The following is a 20,512-nucleotide window of genomic DNA, read 5'->3' on the forward strand; positions in this document are numbered from 1 at the left end:
GTTTAGAAGTTCAAAGGGAGATCTAATAGAAACTTACAAGATAATACATGGCTTGGAAAGAGTGGACGCAAGGAAATTGTTTCCATTCGGCGAGGAGACTAGGACCCGTGGATTCAGCCTTTGAATTAGAGGGGTTAAATTCAGAACAGAAATGTGGAGATATTTCTTCAGCCAGAGAGTGGTGATCCTGTGGAATTCATTGCCGCAGAGTGCAGTGGAGGCTGTGGTGCTAAATGTCTTCAAGGCAAAAATTGATAAATTCTTGATGTCACAAGGAATTCAGGGATACGGGGAGAATGCGGGTAAGTGGAGGTGAAATGCCCATCAGCCATGATTGAGTGGTGGAGTGGACTCGATGGGCCGAATGACCTTACTTCCACTCCTATGTCTTAATGTCTAACCCCTGAAAATAATCGTCTATGCACGTCATATGATTGACGTATTTTTAATGCCCTTCTCCACTTATCAAAATTATTGCGTTTGATCCTTTCAAACGCCATGTACGTTTGACTAGGGTCACCGGTTAGACGATTAAAGCATTATCTGTGGCCCTTTGACTCATGGTCCTATGCACTTAAGTTGGTTTTCTTCACGTTCTCACGTCCCCAGATACCTCCACGGGCCGTGATGCAAACACCTCACCAGCGCTACCTGACAGTTTTGTTTGGATCAACAGAATCCATGGGGTCTCTGGTCACTTCGTTTATTTAGCCACATTGTGAAATGAGACGAAAAAGTATTCTACGTCACTCCTCTTACATTTGTACCATGTTTGGACTTTTTAAGCAGATGCCTACCAGAAATTTGATTACGATGTGTTTGGACATCTTTACTACCTTCTTCACTAAGCCTATCTTTTAGATTCATCTCCTTTCTTTTAGGCCGACATCCAATGAAAGTTCCTTTTTTTGACTTTAAATCTCCCTATCTCGCCTTCTCCTCTCTCGTTTTCCCCTTCTTCTGTTTTTCTCCCTTTCTTTGTTCTCTTTCTCTAGTTCTTCTCCTCGGGCCTTTCTCTACTTCACTTTTCTTTCTTTTGCGAAAGCAATACTATGCATTTCCTTCTATTCTTCCTGGAAAACTCATAATTCTTCTCCTACCACTGCTTTTCAACGTCATTCAAACTCTTTGATTTTCTTTCCATGTTTAAGCTGCATCATCTGCAAATGAATTCTAGCTATTTCTAAATCTTCTGATATTATTTCCATCAAATGTAACTGCCAAGCTGTTGCTGTAATTTCCTCGTCGTTCCTCACAGATGAAGACAACTCGAACTCCAGCTTGTCTGCCATTTCCAGCAGGTTTGACTTGCTCTTTTATTTTCAAAACACCCAAAGTCACTTCTTTCACCACCAGAAAACCCCAAGTGACTGAACAACGGTTTATGACAACGAGTGATTTTTAAACAAACAGAATTCAAACCTGAAACTGAAGGCACTAAAAGACACCAGTCGCTGGCTTTAAGTCCCACATCCCTTACCCAAATTGGAATTATTGAATTAATCACGAAAATAGCCCCCAAACCGTTGTGATCCAGGACAAAACTTTCCAAAAACATTTTGAGAAGGAAACCGAGATCTTAAAGTCTTTTTATTTTAAAGGCTGATATGAATACATATTCCACGTGTGATGCAGCTGTTCAAAACGTTCGCCTTTGAGTAAAACGGAATTTATTTAAACAGTCCAGCTGAAACACTCATAAACCGAAGCGGAGTTTAAAGTAACTTACATATTGGAAACTTAACTGAACAAATCTCGTTCCTCAAACATTCAATAAAAAAAACACTCCTTGGCAAAGTGTAAATTCAAATCAGGTTCTTACAGGCAGGAGAAATCTCAGAGAGAAAAGTCAGCCGGGAACTATCTGCTGTAGCTTGAAATCTTTCTTGACTGCAACAGTGTCTGCTTCAGCAAAAACAAAAGCTTCTCAGTGTCACAAGCAAACCAAAGAAGGAAACAAAAAATCCTCAGCTGGGAGAATTGGGTACTCCACTGCCTTTGACAACGTCGAAGTGTCAGCCCCTCTGCAATGACAACCTCTCTTGAAAGCAATATGTCAAAATATCCTTTGTGAAAGTAAAAACGTCGTCATATCAGTGACAACCAAAAAGATGATATTGTTGTCACATTTGTAAAGATTAATACATGCACACTACGACTGTTGCTTATGGAAAACGTGAAAGAAAAGTCATAGTTCTAGTAAACATTTAGTTTGCACTTCCTGGTCCTTCATATCTCTGCAATATGGGAGAAACGGTCTAGATTTCATTTCATATGTATTTGTCAAACACCATGTGTTGTTATCAACATTACATTACATTGATGTAATATTTGCTAGTGCATAGCACAATCCCAAAAATAAATCAACAAGAAGACATTTCCATAAATTGAGACATTTTTGCTGTTTGTGCCCTGAAATGTATTCATCTGCTGTGAAACCTATAATTTGCGCTGGAAGGTGAAAGAACCAGGCCAGTGATTTTGTATGAGAAAGTTGATAATCTCGTATTATTGCAGCGGAGTAGTGTGCTCCAACCGGAGATTCTCTGCTCTTCTTGTTCCCTTCTCTTTGTCCGCAGTTGCTCCCACACGCGTGTCAATCTGGCCTCTCTGCAGCTCATGGCGGGCTTCGGCCTGGTATCCAGGCCACTCCCAGCCTGTTGTCTTAGTGCTATGTTGACTGGTCTCTCGGCGGTTCATGGTTGAACCTGGCCTGGTCTCCCGGCGGCTCGCGGTGAGTTCCGGTCTCGTCCGGTGACTGGTCTTAGTGGTTCCATGTCTGGTCTCATGGTGGTATATCGGGCTGGTCTCTACAGTTCATGGGGTGTCTCCGTTACCCGTGCAAGTGGGTCCTGCTCGGGCATGTTGCCGAGACACAGGGGGTGATCCGACTGGTGGTAGTTTCAACAGGAGTGATGGTATCTGTGGCAATTGGCATCCACAACAGACAGCAGAGCGAGAGAATCAGAGGACTCATCAAAGTCTGTTGAACGTTTAATTTGTTCATCTGATATCCTCATCTAATATATGAAAAACGTTGATGTAAAGTATTCCAAGTTTGTTTATTTTTTGTCATATTCTATCAAGTAATATTTCACGTTTTAAATCTACTTTGGACCGAAGCTGTCTCTTTAACACTGGTAGATTGTCGGTTCAGATGAGGCCATGCATGGGAACGAGACACAATATTCACTGTATTGCTTATGTCTTTGCTTGACTGCACATTACAAAAAAATAAAAATAAAATAGTCAATGTTTCGGCACTAAATAGAACAAGAGTTGTTTTGCGACAATAAATGTGACATGGCCATGCAAGATGGAGATAACATCATAAGTTATGACAGTGATACAACAGTTAAAATTACTGTAACAAGGTTCTTACGCTCAATGTCTTTTAAGAGAGTGACTTCAGCCCCTCAGTCATAGAGTGAAAGGGCACCAGGGAAGGCGGGAAGTGGAGTTGCCATTACAGCCAGTCCATCCATGATCTTAACAAATTTTGGAACGGATATGTGAGCAGGACGACTTTCATTGGTTTTATCACAGCAGTTGTGCTTTAATTTGAGTATACAGTTTTACACTATCGAACGGTAATTTGGTCGAATGTGCCCCGGAAAAGAATCAAAACACTTCATTCCACATTTAACCTATCTGACAAAAGTTTGCTGGCGTGGATAGAACCGTGGGTTTGAGATTATAATTAGATCAGCAACGATTGTAATGAATAAAAGTGCAAGCTGGCGTTATATCGTGTTAAACTCACTCAATTACATATGTTTATGAAGCAGTTTATTTTAATTCACGCAAATACTGCTGTATCCCTTTTCAAGTTATTAATGGATTCAATGTCCACACCGTTTCACCCTTTCTGTACAAGTTAGTTATCCCTCATCTCCAGGCTTTTTAATTTTTTTCCACTGCACACTGGCTGTGATCAGCCAGATCCGAGTAACTCCTCTGACATGATTCTGATCTTCAAGTTATGCATTTTTCAAAATACACCCGCACTACCTCTGTGGAGCCATGTTGCCAGGGTCCAGTTTTTGGCAGATCCTCGTAGGGGAACTGCCTCTCTGAAAGTAACTGTGAAGGTGATAGTACGGATCAAACAAAATAAAATAGGAAGAGGAAGGAAAGCACTCCACCTCCCACGGTGCCCAACTGTCCCTCAAAGTATTAGTGGATATCGCATCTTCACTCTCCAAGGACACACGGTCCTGCCTTCTATCAATGATTTTCAAATTATGACTGCTGGAACTCGAATAGAAGTATTCGCCATCTACTCTTTTGAATGTTTGAATGATTTTTAAATGAGGATTTGTGTATCCACGAGTGTATGTATATATGCGGAGAACTCCTTGTACTCTGAAATAACAACTACAACAAGATACACGATTCATATAGAACACAAATAAGATGCAGAGCAAAGCAACTTCCAAACTGTCCAGTCAAAATTTCCCAGAGCATATCGGCACAACGTAATTCAAATTAATGCGTCTTCTTCTCTTTTTCCAATTAGCACTTCCAGGTGTGGCTGGGCGAGCAGTCCAATATATAGAGTTTTTGATGAATTTCGTGAAAAATGGACTTGGACTAAAATGTGTGGGGCAATTAAGGAGAGCCTTGACCAAAGTGACTACTCTATTAAACATACTGCAGAATCCAGACCAGTTGCACCTGCCAGCAGGAAGTTTGTTAGTTTGGTGCTATTTTCTCATATGAGATCCACATCAGTTTAGTTGTCATTGTGCTTTGAGTGAAGATGGTTGGACTTGTAGTCACCACCATTATTTTTGTGATCTATCATGCTTGTGTTCAGGATCAAAAGGAGGAACTGTTGTTGGATTGGCTTCTCAGAATTATAAACTCTATTATGGATTTGGTGATAAACAGGCAATTACTGAATCATGCTAGGCAACTAAGACGAGCCTTGACCAAACCAACTCTACTATTATACATGTGGCATAATCCAGTTAAGCTGCAGTTACCAAGAGACAGTTTGCAATCTACCCAATACATGCAGATTTAGCATACACACCAGAATCTGGGTTCAAATGGAATCAATGGAATGTCATCGTCAGGATGGATGTACATCAATGCTTGTAACAGACATAGGGGCGCAGCACACTTCTGTGAAGGAAACTACGTGCACCCAGCACCTACAGTAAGGGCCACAAAAGGACCAGTGTGACATCAAAAAGCCGATGTTTTTTTTGAGTCCAATTAATCAGGTTGTTCCAGCCTCATTGATTCGTTAGTGACGGTGAAGACTCCCAAAAGAGCGCAACGATCATGGAGTATAAGAATTGGGGGCAATCCATGGTCGGGGCAGTAAATTGGGAATAACCACCGAGGAGAAATGGCACCTGAGTTCTTTGGAAGAACACCAAAACACAATCACGATGTGGTGCAAGTCCAAGTTTTAATGTGATGGTACCTGATCATAGATTTCTTGCAGTGTGGAAAGAAGACATTCACCCCAACAAGTCCACACAAACCTTTTGAAGAGTATTCCACCCAGACCCGTTTTGCTTCACCATTTATTGTATATTTCCCATGACTAACGTATCTAACCGACACACCCCTGAACAAAATGGAGAGTTGAGAGTATATTAAATTCCCGACAGTGTGGAAATAGTCCTTTGTGGCCAACCAGTCCACGCCGACCCTCCAAAGAGTAGCCCACCCAGACCCATTTCCCTCTTATTAATGCACCTAGCACTGTAGGCAATTTAGCATGGCCAATTCACATGACATGTGACTGAATTCGAAATAAACAAACAATTAGGAAGGCCAATGGAATTTTGCCCTTCATTGTAAAAAGGGATTGAGTTTAAGTGCAGAGAGATAATCCCGCAGCTGTATAAGGTGCTGGTGATTACTTGAGAAAGGATGTACTGGAATTGGATGGGATGCAGAGGAGGTTTGCTCGCTTGTTTCGGAAGCTGAGGGTGTTGTCTTATGAGGAGACACTGCGTAGATTTGGATTATACTCATGGGAATTTAAAATAATGAGGAGGCATCTTAATTTATCCTAAGTCCACGGAAAGATCAGCCATGTACATATTGAATGGCGTGGCAGGGTTGAAGGTACGGACAGTCTCCTCCTGATCCTGATTATTATGTTCTTAAGTTCTTGCAAAGTCTCAAAATACGTGAGAGTTATTGAAGTGCCTACATTTTGTTTATGCGGGTGCACTCATGTTGGAGATGCAGCAAGTAAATCTTTCCTACCAAGCTTCCACAACAGACACGGCAAATTACTAGAGAAGCCATAATTTCATAATAAATGAATGAATGCTGTTTCAAATACTATGGTCAACTCGATTTGAAAAAAAAAGCAATTGGGAGAATTCTCGACAGAGACCATTAAAAAATATTTGATCCCGTCTTGAGCAATACTGGCCAATCTGTTGAGTAAACCTTGCATGCTATTTTAAGACCATTCGCCACCACTTCCTGCATCTGCAGGGAAATGCCACCACATGACACACATTTCTTTCTCTCTTGTCACCCTTCCAAAAGTACCATTCCCTCCGTAGCATCCTCACCAATTCCTCATGTAATCCCGACAATACCTCCCATGGCGCCATGACACTTTTCCCTGCAACCTCAGCATGTGTGGACCCAAACACACCTTGCACGTGAAGCGCCGCTTTACCGGTGCTGAGCTCAGTGTGGTATTCTTGCTCATACTTTAGTGCCTTCTATCTTGCAGAAATGAAGCATAGACTGTTTGACGGCTTCATAGATCACAAACATTATCCCTACATAACAAAATCCCTGAGTTTCCCGTTGGCTGCTCCTTCAACGCATCATATTGTCCCCTTCTTACCATTTCTGTCACAAGTTTGTTTCAGTTCATCAACAGTCCTCCTCGACCCAATAGAAAGAATACCCCGCGAGGAGGATCGTTATTTAACGGTTTTTTTGTTGAGATATATTTTAATTGACATTTATTCAATCTCTCCAGGTATATTACAGCAGAGGAGATGGAGGTTAGCGCAGTTACATGCTCCTCCTTTGGGAAGTGGGAGGGACAGGATAACATTGGTGCGCTTGTTGACTTCGTCAGCGGGAAGTGCACCGAACTCCAGCTCGTCAGAGACCGCATTAGGAAACTAGATTTGGAGCTCGTTGAACATCCGATAATTTGGAAGGCTGAGGCTGTGATAGTGAGGAGGTATAGGGAGTTGGTCACACCTATGTTACAGGTAGAAGTTGGTTCAGTAACCCTCAACAGAGCGAAACAAAATAGCAAATATTGCATGGAGCCCCTGGTGGCCTTACCCTCAATAATAAGAATACCGTTTGTATACTATCGGGGGCGTGATCTACCCACAAGGGTAAAGCCACGGCGGCCAGGTATATGACACTGAGCCTGGCAGTGTGGCTAAGAAGGGAAGAGCGAAGAATCAGAGAGCAATAGTATAGGGCATTCAAGCTTGAGATGATTAAACAGGAAATACTATGGTCTGAGTGAGACTCCTGAATGGTTTTGCCTTCCTGCTGCCAGGGTCAAGGATGTCTCTGATCGCATATACACGGTTCTAATGGGGGAGGTAGAGCAGTGAGAAGTCGTGGTACACATCGTGACCCAATGACAGAGGTAAGAAAAGGGGGGCAAAACAAATAAAAACGAAAATAGGGAATTAGGTTGGAAGCTGGAAGGCAGTCCAAACAGAGTTGTAATCTCAGGATTGGAACCAATGCCACTTGCTAGTGAGGCGAGGAATGGAGAGTGAGAGCAGATGAAAGCATGGCGGCCGCGCTAGTGTCGGAGTTAGGGCTTTAGGTACGCGAATCATTGGGATACTTTCTGAGGAAAATTAACCTTTCCAGCAAAGACGGGTGCAAGTGAACTGGACTGGCATCAACATCCTGGGAATAATGTTTGCTGGAGTTCTTCTGGAGAGTTTAATCTAGATTCTCGGTTGGGCGGTGTGGTGGGAAACTGAGCTACGGATCATTTGATAGAGTATGCAATGAACACCCAGACGCAGCACGTAGAGAGTCTGCAACGAGGGAGAGGCTCGTGAGGGAGAAAGGGTGCAGTCAGTGTGATGTGTTGAACGGTGTCTATTTTAATACAAAAATAAGAGGAACAAGAGTGACGAACTCAGAGCATGAGTCCGTGCTTGAAACTATGATGTTGTGTTCATTACGGAGACTTGGATATCACAGAGACAGGAAATGTTCTTGAATGTTCTAGGGTTTAGATGTTTTTAAATAAGTAGGGGGGGAATTTAAAAGAAATTGAGTGGTAGCAATGATAAACACGGATATTATCAATGCTGCAGAAAGGGAGATCTTCGAGAAGGGTTTTTCTGCAGACTCAGTATGGGTGGATGTCAGAAACTGGAAAGAAGCAGTCACTTAATTGGTAGTTTTCTATCGGACACCAAATGCTAACAGAGGGAGGGAGGAGCAGATTACGAGGCAGATATTGGAACAGTGTAGAAGTAACATAGTTGCTCTAATTGGTGATTTTAACATCCCTCATAATGATTGGAACGTCCCTCAGTTCAAATAGCCTTGATTGAAATCTTTTCAGCTATTTGCAGGAAGGTTTCCTGGTGCTATGTGTAGGTAGGCTGGAGTAGAGGTCGGGCGATATTGGATTTGCTGTTTGCCAACGAACCAGACCAGGTGTCGGATCTGTCGGTGGGAGAGCACTTTGGCGATAGTGATCACAAATGCATGACCTTTACCTCTTCTCATGGAGAGAGAAAGGATCAGACGGGATCAGCAAGTATTTGATTGGAGAGCGGGAATTACAATGCTATTAGTAAAGAACTGGGGCACCGAGATTGGAAATCAGTGTTCTGAGGCAAATGCATAACAAAAGCGAGTAATTTGTTTTGGAAGCACCAGCTGAATATGAAGGACAGGGGTGTCTATTGGAGTGAGGAAAGAAAGTGATGTGAGGTTGAAAGAACATTGGTTAACAAGGGATGTGGAACACCTGGTCCGGAAGAAGAAGAAGTTTACTTAAGGTTGAGGAGGAAAGAGTCAGGCGGGGCTTTAGAGGATTACAACTTGGCCAGGAGAGGTCACCATTTTTTGGGAGGAGAGAGAGAGAGAGAGAGAAAGGGAGAGAGAGAGAGACTGTGAAAGAGGACCAGGGGGCTGACAGAAAGGCACATTTTCCTAGATAAAAGTGTCTTACCTCGAGCGTCAGAAACTTTTCGGGAGAAGTGGGACACAGAGAGTACCAAGGGCTGCCAGGATGGAAAGTCTTCCTCGTAAATAGGGACGTACCTCGAGAGTCAGTGGCCCTCATTTGCAGCAGTGACCAGAACGGTGAGGGCGACGGGCTGAGTGCGAGCAGTCAAATTGGCCTCTGGGAACGTGAGCGAAACAATATGTTTTTGAGGAGTAGATCGACGGTTTTGTAGTCGAAAACGAGGTTGCCGAATGGTATATAAGCACCGATGATATAGGTGAAAAAATGGATTGAAATCCTTCAAGCAGCATTTAGAGAGTTTGAAGCCAAGTTAACAGAGAAGAGCACAGAGGTCGTAATCTGAGGATTACTCAGCTACGGAAGATAGTGACTGTGTGACAAAACAACAGAGAAAGAGGAGGAAGGCAGTGCAGGTGTAAAGAGATAAAGCGTTTTGGATACTGTTGGGTGACACACCTCAAAAGGGAAAAGCAGTATTAGCCAGGTTCAAAGTACCATGGCTAGCTCTGCTGCGCAGACGAGTAAAAAGAAAGAGTGGAAGTGTGATATTCATAGTGGACTGTAAGGGGGAATAGATAGGTAGTCCTGTGTGCAAAAACGAGACTGCTGAATTCCGTGTTGCCTCCCAGGTGCACGGATCAAGAACGTCTCAGATCGACTGCAGAACATTCTGAAGAGGGTGGAGAGCAGTAAGTTGTCGTGGTGAATATAGGCAGCAATGATACAGGTGAAAAAAAGGGGTATGGCCCTGCAAACAGACTTTCGGGAGATAGGACCCAAGTTGGAAAGAAGGACTGCAGAGAGAGTAAACTCAAGGTTTCTAATAGTGGAACACGCTCGTCAGAGTAGAAATGAAAAAAAAATCAGCTGGATGAATGCATAGCTTGAGATATGGTGCAGGAGGGAGGTGTTTATATTTTTGGGACTATGGGATGGATCCTGGAGTTCTTGGGACTGTAAAAAACCTGATTGGTCTCCGATGAACGGAAAGTGACTGCTTGTGTGAGGTGCATTTATTATAATGCCAGAATAGTCATAGATAAGTTTGAAGAACGTGGGCCGGAATTATTACCTGGGAGTATGATGTTATTGTTATTAAAGAAGAGTTAAATAGGTTCTTTGGATCTGCCTTCGTTGGGTAAGACAAAAGCAATCTCCCAGATGTAATAGTGGCTAAAGGACCTCGGCTAATGGAGGAACTGAAGGGAAATTATTAGGCAACGCTGGATGGACTGTTAGGTCAGAAGGCTGATATATCATCGGGACCTGATCATCTGCACCCCAGGATACTTCAGGAGGTGGCTCTACAAATCATGGATGCATTGGTAATCATTTTCCAATGTTCTGTAGTTTCAGGATCAGTTCCTGCGGATTGGAGCGTGGCTAATGTTGTCCCACTTTTCAAGAAAGGAGGCAGATAGAAAACAGGGAATTAAAGACCAGTTAGCCTGACGTCAGTGCTGTGACAGATGCTGGAGTCAATTATAAAAGATGAAATTACGACTCATATGTATAGCAGTAACATGGTAGGTCAGAGTTAGCATGGATTTTCAAAGGTGAAATGTTGCTTGGCTCATCATCTGGATTGTTTTGAGGATGTAACTATGGAGATGGACAAGTGAGAGACAGTGGACATAGTGTACCTGGACATTCAGAAAGCCTTTGATAAAGTCCCACATCGGAGATTAGTGAGCAAAATTAGGGCACATGGTATTGGGGCAAAATACTGATTTGATTGAATATTTTCTGGTCGACACGAAGCAAAGAGTAGTGATGAACTGATCCCTTTCGTAATGGCAGGTGGTAACCAATTGTGTACCACAAGGCTCGGTTCTGGGACCGCAGCTGTTTAGAATATACATTCATGGTGTAGATGATGGTACTACAAGTAATATTAGCACATTGCCTGAAAACACAAAGCTGGGTGGCAGGGTGAAACGTGAGGAAGATATTATGAGAATATAGGGTGATTTGGACAGGCTAGGTGAGTGGTAAGAAGCATGGCAGATGCAGTTTAATGTGGATAAATGTATGGTTATCCACTTTGGTGGCAAGCACCGGAAGGTAGGTTACTATTTAAGTGAAATTAAGTTAGGTAAAGGGGAAGTACAAAGAGATTTAGGTGTTTTTGTACATCAGTGAATGAAAGCAAACATGCAGGTACAGTAGGCAATGAAGAAAGCTAATGGCATGCCTGCCTTCAAAACAAGAGGAATTTAGTACAGGAGCAAAGAGGACGGTCTGCAGCTGTACAAGGCCCCGGTGAGACCGCACCTTGGGTATTGTGTGCAATTTCGGTCTCAAAATATGAAGAAGGACATTCTAGCTATTGAGGGAGTGCAGCATAGGTTCGCAGTGTCACTTCCTGGAATGGCAGGACTATCATATCTTGAAAGATTGGGACGACGAGGCTTGTATGCACTTGAGTTTAGAAGGATGAGAGGGGATCTGATTGTGGCATATAAGATTATTAAAGGATTAAACACTCTGGAGGCAGGAAACATGTTTCCAATGATGGGTGAGTCCAGACGCAGAGGATACAGATTAAAAATTAGGTGCAGGGCATTAAGAACTGAATTGAGGAGAAACATCTTCACTCAGAGTATGGTGGATATATGGAATGTTCTGTCCCAAAAGACAGCGGAGGCCAAGTATCTGCATACTTTCAAGGAAGAGATGGATAGAGCTATTAAACATATTGGAATCAAGAGTTATGAAGATAACGCAGGATTAGGAAACTAATTGGGGATGATCAGTCATGATTGTAATGAATAGTGATGCTGGCTCGAAGGCCCGAATGGCCAATCCTGCATCTATTGTCTATTGTCCATTACTGAGACTTGGTGAAGGAAGGATATCATTAGCAACGAAGCATCCCAGCATTTCAGTGCTCAGGCTGGATAGAGAGGTTGGTAAAAGTGAAGGAGGATTTGCACTACTGGTCAGAGAGAATATCACAGCTATGCTGAAGTAGGGCACAATGGATGACTCGAGAAGTGAAGCAATGGGCAGAGCTCAGAAATAGGAAGGGTGCTGTGACAATGTTGGGTCTGTACGAGTGACCTCCCAATGGTAAGCGTCTGTTTGAGGAAGAAACATGTAAACAGGTTATGGAAAGACTGAGGGATGACAAGCTGGTGGTGATAGGAGTTCTTAATTTTCCCAACAATGCCTGGCATCCACTTAGTGTCAGAGTTCTGGAGCAGAATTGGAAAGGAGCATCGAGGAGTGTTGCTAAAGCAGTACGCAAATTGTCCAACTCGTGAAGAAGCCACACTGGAACTGGTTTTGCAGAATAAGACTAACCAGATTGTGGAAGGTTCAGCCGGGGATTACTTTGGGAATAATAAACACAATTCCATAAGTTTTTGAATACTCATGGACAAAGATGACAGTGGTCCCTAAGGAAGAGTGCAAAACGGAGGGAAGGGCAACTATATCAAAATTCGGCAGGAGTTGGGGAACGTAGATTGGGAGCAGCTGTTTTAAGGTGATTCCACATGTGATGTGAGGAACATTTTCAAAGAGAGGTTGATTAGACTGCAGAGGAAGCATGTTCCTGTCAAAACGAGGGATTAAAATTGCAAAGATGAGGGAACTATGGATGAGAGGTGAAATTGTGAGACTGGCTAAAAGGAATAAGGAAGGCTTCATAGGGTATTGGCGACTGAAGACAGATGAAAATTTGGAAGAACATCTGGAATTTTGGACCGATCTGAAAAGAGGAATTCAGAGGGCTAAAAGGAGTCATGAAATATCTTTAGCACACAGGTTTAGGCAAAATTGTAAGGCATTTTATTCATATGTAAGGAGCAAGAGTGTAATTTGAGAAGTGTTGGCCTTCTCAAGGGCAAAGGACGAAAGTTAAGTGTGGAGTCAGAGAATATCGGTAAGATTCTTAATCAGTGCTTTGCATTGGTACTCACTGACGAGAAGGACATGATAAATGTTGTCGTTTGGGATAGGTGTTTGATTACAGTTGGTCAGGTCTGCATCAGGAGGGCGGAAGTGCTGGGTTTTAAAATGCATTCAGGTGGGCAGGTCCGCCTGTCCATATGTGATCTATTCCACGTTACTGAGGGAAGAAAGAGTGGAAAAAGCTGGGGCCTGAACAGATACCATTGCAACATTCTTCAACACGGGTGGTACACTGGAGGTTTGGAGAATTGCTAGTGTTGCAAGACCTCACAGTGATCGATAGTGAGCTCCATTGGCCAACGCGCGGCTCCCTTCCCCAGATAATGAATGTCTAGCTGAAATTTCTGATAAAACCTCTCACTGTCCACAATACGGCCACTTCTAATCTAAACAACCATGCTTTCTAAATTCTAATCCAAATCATTGATATTAATAACAAACAATAATGAGCCAATCACTATCCCCTCAGGGATTTCTTGAGACATAAACCACAAGTCCGACAAGCATCCTTGCACTATTACCCCCGCTTCCTACCATCAAACAATTGTGCAACCAATTTGCCAGCACTCCCTGTATTCCACGCCATCTAACCTTTCAAATCAGCCCACCATTTGGAACCTTATCAAAGGCCTTTTTGAAACCCATACCGAACATGTCCAACGCCCTGTCTTCGTCAACCCTGCTGGATTAGTGGTGCTGGAAGAGCACATCAGTTGAGGCAGCATCCAAGGATATTGCTTCTTGAACTGCTGTGCTCTTCCAGCACCACTCATCCAGAATCTGGTTTCCAGCATCTACAGTCATTGTTTTTACCTCGTTGATGTCAACCCTGCTGGTCAATTCACCAAAGAACACGAACAAACTTGTCAGACATGTTCGCCCACGCAAGAAGCCATTCTGATTCTGTCTAATCAACCCCTGCCTTTGCAAATGAATAAACTTTTCTCTCAGAACTTTTTCCTTTAACTTATGCACCAGAAACGTAAGCATTAATTATGTATAGTTCCCAACTTTTGTTCGCAGCGCTTCTTGAGTAATGGGACAACATTCGTCATGCTCCAGTCTTCCAGGACCACACCCGTGGCTAACAGTGATGCAAAAATATCAGCAAGGCCTCCATTAATTTCTTCACTGGCCTCTAGCAGTATTATTGATTTTATCTGGGTAGGAAAATGAGATTTATCCAACTTCAAATATTCTAAAACATCGACCGTCTCCTCTCCCATGATGTAGACGGTCACCAACATATGACCAGTAACTTCCACAAATCCGAAGTTCACAAGTTTTTCTGTACGCTAAGCACAGAGATGAAGTATTCATTGAGGACCTCACCCATCTCCTGCGTTTCCACACGTATATAAATACCTTGGTCCTTGAGGCGACACATTCTCTCTTTAGTTATTCCTTTTCCTTTGATGTATATCAATAACGCTTTTACTTAAAAAAAGACCTTTCCCAATTTTAACCATCCACCCTGTGCCTTCTGCCAACGATTGAAAAAAAAAACCTGTCGAATGAAGCTCGAGAAACCATGGTATAAGCAAGAAAACGATCTTGCCATTACTTCCTGTAAACAGGGAAAAATGATTAGTTTCTCAGTCTATCCTTCCACCCATCACATCAACACTACTATCCTGTCTACAACTGTATTGAGCAATGTTTATCGGCGAGTTTCTGTTCTCATTTTTAAAGTTATACGTCGATGGCTCATGTCTTTTTTGCCACGGCTACCAGTTATTCAAAAAAATCTTGGCAAGTGCAGACATCTGGTCTTTGCTCATTGATGAACTAGGTCCAACTGGTCGATCAATTAGGAAAATCGTTGCACTCGATGTGCACTTTTATAACAACTGCGGGATACGTAGAGCCTTCATCAACCAAATTTCGCCTGTGAGGGGTATCACGATTGTACATTTCTCCGGAGTCTGGATTCCTATGGTTGATCGGGCCCTTTGTCCTGTGAGCACAGTCTCCCAACTTCAGGCCTCAAACCTTTTCCTTCTGAGCCTCGAAGTTGCGCGAGGGGGTGGGGGGTGCATAAAGTGTTATAATGTTAGCCTGCATGTTGATTCTCAGAATATGAAAGACCTACCGGTAACTCTTTGAAATTTGAGAAAAAAATGTTATGGAGGGACTCTCTCTGCTATTTGAGACGCAAGTCTCGTGCAAAGAAAAAGGTATTGCCTGATGCAAAGACAGTTGATAGGTCAGGTACATAAAACATATCATTCATTCTGAGAAGAGGATTATGAGGCTGGAACGATGTAAAAAAGTGAATGCCAAAATGGGTAGAGGAAGCAAGAAACCAAGGCAAAACTGAATCAGTTCTAAAGTGATTAATAAACTAATTTTGACAATACATATTGAAAGCCAATGCAGCACCAGAAAATCTTCGGAGCTCTTCGGGGTATTTCCCTCTTTCAGAAATATCAAATTTCTACCATAACTTATATTCACGACTGAAGCATTGCAACTTCTCAGCAGTACCAAGACGACTGCAGATTACTAGCTGCACTGTGTCACAATGTATTTTTTTTTTACAATTTTACTATGCCCTTGTTTTTATTTTGTCTAGAGAGCGGGTAGTTTCCCAGGCTCCAAGTCGACTGGGTTCGAAACGTTTATTGGATTGCTTTTTGTTTAACTCTAACAGATAATGCCTCCGGCCTAAGTCTTTCATATCTTAAAAAGGGGCACAATCAAAGGGGAGTTACCTTCTAGGTGTGTAGCTACCCTTCGTTCAGATTAATATTTTTGATTCAGTTCAGCTGTGCTGTGTGTGAAGAAAGTGAGGCCGGACAAGTGAGGCTAGGTACTCTCTCTCTCTCTCATTTCAAGCATGGAAGCCTTGGTTTGTTTCATTTTTACTCGTTGTGTTAAGGGATGTGTTTATTGTGACCGCTGTTAGTGTTTTCAGTACAGCATCATTTCATCAGGATAGTGTGTCGGGTTTTGGACAGGATAATTTATTTGGTGTAATATTTTCTGGGTTTTTTTCTGCTGCGTTCCGTAATTTTGTAAATAAGTACTGTTTGTTTAAAACTTGACAGTCGGACCAGCTGATTCAATTCTGGGATATCCACTATACACTTAACTAACAGAAATAGCAAAATTACGGTCTGGGCTACGTGCTTAAAAATTGTGTTTTGGGGTCGAGTCTGGTCCGTCACAACTGTTAAACGAAATTATTTAGTTCCGTGCTAATCTAATTAATTGGAAAATGATAGACAATGAAACGATGCCGTGTTCATGTAGTTAATAATTCGTCAATAGCCTATCTGTAATGGGAACTCATGAACTGAACATTTCGAAGTGGGAGTCGGTAATTCATCCTCAGAACCCTCTCTGTCAGTTAACATGATCATGACTCATCTTATCCAGGTCTCAACTCCAGTATTCTTCCTGCTACCCAGAACACTTTGTCAGACCTTTCATCGGAAGAATATCTATTTCTTAATGGAATCCGTCCACTGATTCTGCCTCCAGTGAACTCTGTGGCAGTGAGATCCACAGATTCACTTCTGAGAGAAGTAGTGTCTCCTCATCTCAGTTTTGAATCTGCCTCCTCTTTGTCTCTCGCGATGACCTCTTGTTTGACACTGTTCTCATTCCTATACAAAGGATGTTGTTAAACTTGGAAGGGGTGAGAAAAGATTTACAAGGATGTTGCCAGGGTTGGAGGTTTCGAGCAATAGAGAGAAATTGAATAGGATGGGGCAGTTTTCCCTTGAGCGTCGGAAGCCGAGGAGTGATCTTATAGAGCTTTTAAAAAATCATGAACGGCGTGGATAGGATAAATAGACAAAGTCTCTTCCCTGGGGTGCGTGAGAACAGAACTAGAGGGCTTAAGTTTTGGTTGTGACATAAAACAGACCGAAGGGGCAATTTCGCTCATGCAGTAGATGAATGGAATGAGCTGCTAGAGGAAATGTTGGAGGCTAGTAAGATTGCAACACTTCAAACGTGTATATGAATAAGAAGGGTTTGGAGGGATATGGGTCTGGTGCTGGCAGGTAGGATTCGATTGTGGTGGAATATTTGGTCGGCATGGACGAGTTGAACTGAAGGATATGTTTTTGTACGATACATCTCTATGATTCACTCACGCTAATATGTGTGTCTTTTGTCCCTTGCAGCGACTCGGGGAGTTCCTGACGCAGAAGAATTCTCCAATTCTGTGTTGTCCAACACTTCATTGAAGTTGATTTACCATCCAGAGAGAGAATGGTGAGTGAGATCTGCAGCAGTCAATAAACCTTGCAGTGCTGTCAGATCACTCACAGTGAGCCGAGGACAGAGTACAGACGTAAGGCAGCATAGGCCAGGGCCGTTGTTTGACATTAGCCACATGCTGCCACAGTGAGGCTGAGTACACCAGAGGGGAAGCAGCTCTTTCACGATATGAGAGGGATGAAGGCCACTCTATCTGAAATGTGAATTTCTGAATTGTGTATGATTCTCTTCCACACAGTGCCAATGTTGTGCATGCCTTTGTCATTTTTATAAATGACCTAGATGAGGGCGTAGGAAGATGTGTTAGTTCAGTTGCGGATGACACTGAGGTCAGTGGAATTGTCCATAGTGCTGAAGGATTTTGGAGGTTAGACAGGGACACAGCTAAGCTGCAGAGCTGGTCTCAGCTCCATTTCGGAATGGCAGGCAGTGACCAGTGGGGTACCGCCGGGATCAGTGCTGGGAACGCAACATTTTACAATATATGTTAATGATATAGAAGCTGTTATCAGTAATAACATTAGCAAATTTGTTGATGGTACGATGCTGGGTGGCAGGGTGAAATGTGAGGAGGATATTAGGAGATGACAGCATACGTTGGGAGCATAGGCTGTCAGGGAAGGATGTGGTGGAAATGTGGAACTTTTTCAAGGAGCAGATACGACGTGTCCTTGATATGTATGTACCGATCAGGCAGGAAAGAAATGGTCGTGTGAGGGAGCCTTGGTTGACGAGGGAGGTTGAATGTCTAGTAAAGAGGAAGAAGGAGGCTTACATAAAGTTGAAGAAACAAGGTTCAGACAGAGCAGTGGAGGGATACAGGATAGCCAGAAGGGACCTGAAGAAAGGGATTAGGAGAGCTAAGAGAGGGCATGAAAAATCCTTGGCGGATAGGATCAAGGATAACCCCAAGGCATTCTATGCGTATGTGAGAAACCTGAGAATAACGAGAACGAGGGTAGGTCCGATCAAAGACAGTGGTGGGAGACTGTGTATTGAGTCGGAAGAGATAGGAGAGGTCTTGAACAAGTACTTCTCTTCAGTATTTACGAACGAGAGGGACCGGATTGTTGAAGAGGAGAGTGTGAAACGGACTGATAAGCTAGAAGAGATACCTGTTAGGAAGGAAGATGTGTTGGACATTTTGAACAACTTGAGGATAGACAAGTCCCCCGGGCCTGACGGGATATATCCTAGGATTATGTGGGAAGCAAGAGAGGAAATTGCAGTGCCGTTGGCAATGATCTTCTCGTCTTCACTGGCAACGGGGGTGGTACCAGGGGACTGGAGAGGAGCGAATGTTGTGCCCCTGTTCAAAAAAGGGAATAGGGATAACCCCGGGAATTACAGGCCAGTTAGTCTTACTTCTGTGGTAGGCAAAGTAATGGAAAGGGTACTGAGGGATAGGATTTACGAGTATCTGGAAAGACACTGCTTGATTAGGGACAGCCAGCACGGATTTGTGAAGGGTAGGTCTTGCCTTACAAGTCTTATTGAATTCTTCGAGGAGGTGACCAAGCATGTGGATGAGGGTAGAGCAGTGGATGTAGTGTACATGGATTTTAGTAAGGTATTTGATAAGGTTCCCCATGGTAGGCTTATGCGGAAAGTCAGGAGGCATGGGATAGAGGGAAATTTGGCCAATTGGATAGAAAACTGGCTAACCGTTCGAAGTCAGAGAGTGGTGGTAGATGGTAAATATTCAGCATGGAGTCCAGTTACAAGTGGAGTTCCGCAGGGATCAGTTCTGGGTCCTCTGCTGTTTGTAATTTTTATTAATGACTTAGATGAGGGAGTCGAAGGGTGGGTCAGTAAATTTGCAGATGATACAAAGATAGGTGGAGTTGTGGACAGTGAGGAGGGCTGTTGTCGGCTGCAGAGGGACTTAGATATGATGCAGAGCTGGGCTGAGGAGTGGCAGATGGAGTTCAAGACTGCCAAGTGTGAGGTTGTCCATTTTGGAAGAACAAATAAGAATGCGGAATACAGGGTTAATGATAGGGTTCTTGGTCAGGTGGAGGAACAGAGGGATCTTGGGGTCTATGTACATAGATCTTTGAAGGTTGCCACTCAGGTGGATAGAGTTTGAAAGAAGGCCTATGGAGTATTATCGTTCATTAGCAGAGGGATTGAATTCAAGAGTCGTGAAGTGATGTTGCAGCTGTACAGGACTTTGGTTAGGCCACATTTGGAGTACTGTGTGCAGTTCTGGTCGCCTCACTTCAGGAAAGATGTGGAAGATTTGGAGAGGGTGCAGAGAAGATTTACCAGGATGTTGCCTGGAATGGAGAGTAGGTCGTGCGAGGATAGGTTGAGAGTTCTCGGCCTTTTCTCGTTGGAACGGCGAAGAATGCGGGGTGACTTGATAGAGGTTTATAAGATGATCAGAGGAATAGATAGAGTAGACAGTCAGAAACTTTTTCCCCGGGTACAACAGAGTGTTACAAGGGGACATAAATTTAAGGTGAAGGGTGGAAGGTATAGGGGAGATGTCAGGGGTGGGTTCTTTACCCAGAGAGTGGTGGGGGCATGGAATGCGCTGCCCGTGGGAGTGGTAGAGTCAGATTCATTGGCGACCTTTAAGCGGCATTTGGATAGGTTCATGGATGGGTATTTAATCTAGGATAGAAGTTCGGCACAATATCGTGGGCCGAAGGGCCTGTTCTGTGCTGTATTGTTCTATGTTCTATGTTCTATGACAGGGTGACATGGTTAAGTTAGGTGAGTGGTCAGATGCATGGTAGATGCAGTTTAATGTGGATAAATGTATGGTTATCCACTTTGGTTGCAAGAACTGATAGATAGATTACGACCTAAATGGAATCAATTTAGATAAACGGGCAGTACAAAGAGTTCTGGCAGTTCTTGTACACCAGTCAATGAAGGTAAACATGCAGGTACAGCAGGTAGTGAAGAATGCTAATAGTATGCTGGCCTTCATAAAAAGACAGATTAAGTAGCGAAGCAAAGAGGTTCTTCTGCAGCTGTACAGGGCCCTGGTGAGACCACACCTGGAGTATTGTGTGCAGTTCTGGTCTACAAATTTGAGGAAAGACATTCTGGCTATTGAGGGAGTGCAGCGTAGGTTCACGAGGTCAATTCCTGGAATAGCGGGACTATCTTACGCGAAAAGACTGGAGCGACTGGGCTTATATACCCTTGAGTTTAGAAGAC

This window comes from Chiloscyllium punctatum, chromosome 51 (genome assembly GCF_047496795.1).
Source record: "Chiloscyllium punctatum isolate Juve2018m chromosome 51, sChiPun1.3, whole genome shotgun sequence".
Classification (NCBI taxonomy): Eukaryota; Metazoa; Chordata; class Chondrichthyes; order Orectolobiformes; family Hemiscylliidae; genus Chiloscyllium; species Chiloscyllium punctatum.